Source organism: Sprattus sprattus (assembly GCF_963457725.1).
Source record: "Sprattus sprattus genome assembly, chromosome: 18".
In the NCBI taxonomy this organism is placed as follows: domain Eukaryota; kingdom Metazoa; phylum Chordata; class Actinopteri; order Clupeiformes; family Clupeidae; genus Sprattus; species Sprattus sprattus.
In genome coordinates this window covers 20,393,895-20,396,394 of record NC_137916.1, presented here as the reverse complement: position 1 = coordinate 20,396,394, position 2,500 = coordinate 20,393,895, and positions in this window count along the sequence as shown.

Below are 2,500 nucleotides of genomic sequence, written 5' to 3'. Positions count from 1 at the left end.
CATCTCCACCAGCTTAGCTCAGTGGCCACTTCAGCTTCAGCTCTGGCACCAGCACGTACCTGAGCAAGTGGGCATGTCCCTGGCATGGCTTGGCACTCCTCACTGCCACAGGGAGCCTCCCTACCATTTGGGCACGCCAACAGAGGGAATGGAGGTAGGTGAAAGGAAGACATAAAGTGAGGAAAAGACAGAGAGAAAGACAAGCCGAAAGAAAGGCACACACTGGGGACCTTAGAAGGGTACAGAGAGAATTCAACATAGCCTTATGGATGTATAGTTTGTGGATGTATAGAATGCACTCTTGCCACTTCTTCTCTCCCTTTTGCACCCCTCCCCATACACACACTCACTTATCCATACATATAGAGTGAGCGTGTGTGTGCCATAGCCTCCTTCCTCTTGGAGTGAGTGATGTAGGGGCAGTTCTAGTGAAGAACACTGAGTTTCTTGAAAATAAGGATGTTTTGGACAAAATATGCTACATTGGCATTGTAAGAGAAAATGCCTCTGAGGATAAAAGTCATATATGTATGCAGGGTAGGAGAGCGAAAGAGGGGGAAAGAGTCAAAGAGAGAGAACGATGGAGAGAGAGATAGACAAAGAGAGCAAAGGACTTAGCAAGAGAGATAGCGAGAGAGAGAGAGCAAGGGAGAGAAAAAGAGAGAGAGAGAGAGCGAGCATCACTGTCATCCATGAAATGAGAGCCGTGTCCTCCGGGGAGAATAATGGGAGTGGGGGTGTCAGCAATAACACCCACGATCCCTTGCAGGTAGGGCAGTGTAGAGGCATGGACCTTAGAGCTGTCATGCTCCACTGGCCTGCTGACGTCACCGACAGGAGCAAGTGCACACACACACACACACACACACACACACACACATACACACACACACACACACACACACACACACACACACACACACACACACCTACCTGATCTGTAACTGCCTCATCCACTGAAAAACATCCTATTGTCTCCTAATTTTTGAGTAACTGTGAAACTGACTGAATCTGTGTATCCCTCAGTGTTTGTGTGGATTTGTGTCCGTGCATGTGTGTCCATCTGTGTGTGTGTCCATCTGTGGCTGTGTGTGTGTGTGTGTGTGTGTGTGTGTGTGTGTGTGTCTATGTGTCGGCGTATGTGTGTGTGTGTGTGTGTGTGTGTGTGTGTGTGTCTATGTGTCGGCGTATGTGTGTGTGTGTGTGTGTGTGTGTCGGTGTATGTGTGTGTGTGTGTGTGTGTGTGTGTGTGTGTGTGGCGGTGTATGTGTGTGTGTGTGTGTGTGTGTGTGTGTGTGTGTCGGTGTATGTGTGTGTGTGTGTGTGTGTGTGTGTGTGTGTGTCGGTGTATGTGTGTGTGTGTGTGTGTGTGTGTGTGTGTGTGTGTGTGTGTGTGTGTGTGTGTCGGTGTATGTGTGTGTGTGTGTGTGTGTGTGTGTGTGTGTGTGTCGGTGTATGTGTGTGTGTGTGTGTGTGTGTGTGTGTGTGTGTGTGTGTGTGTGTGTGTGTGTGTGTGTGTGTGTCTATGTGTCGGTGTATGTGTGTCGGTGTATGTGTGTGTGTGTGTGTGTGTGTGTGTGTGTGTGTGTGTGTGTGTGTGTGTGTGTGTGTGTGTGTGTGTCTATGAGTCGGTGTATGTGTGTGTGTGTGTGTGTGTGTCGGTGTATGTGTGTGTGTGTGTGTGTGTGTGTGTGTGTGTGTGTGTGTGTCGGTGTATGTGTGTTCCTGAGGGAAAGTTGGGGCTGTTTCATAACAGTGGTTGCTCATGCGGTGACGGGCATGTGTGAGTCACCACACTTGAGGGCAGACACGTAACAGCGGTGGGCCGGTAGGAAGGCTCTGCCTGAGCCAGAGGGTCTCTGTAGAACATAGAATGGGATTTCTCTGTTCCTCGCTATCACTCACTAACACACACGCACCAGGGCCTAGTTAATCAGAAGAGAAAGTGGCATTCAGGGAGAGTATGAGTGTACTAACTGTGTGGGACTGTTGACATAGTAAACGAGTCTATCAGTCCAGAAGGAATCAATAGGGCAAAACAATTACACTCGGATGTAGGCATGTATGACGCCAGAACATGTTAGCCACCACCAGCGGAGAAGTGGTAACTGAGGTCTCGGTTATTTGTGGATTGCCACCCTTTGTTTTAGAAAAACTGCCATTAAAACAACCGTATGCAAAAATGTACCACTTTTGAGGTATGTTTTTATAGGCAACTATAAAATGTTTTTATAGGCAATTTTTGGTATCTTAAATTTTAAGACAACAGTGAGCATGCTAGCATGCTTGTATCAGTGCTAACAGTGTGGTTGTTGGTGTTTGTGAGGCTTTGCATGCCTATTTGGTAGTTAGCTAGTCAGTTTTAGACCAAACCCCCACACTGCTGCTTTAAACAACTGGCTCAGGAGAGTTCAGGCAGATTGTGGGACTATGAAGGGGCAGACTAGTGAGCATGGATGGAACATGTTGACTGCAGGGTTACTGATCTTTATAGTAAGCC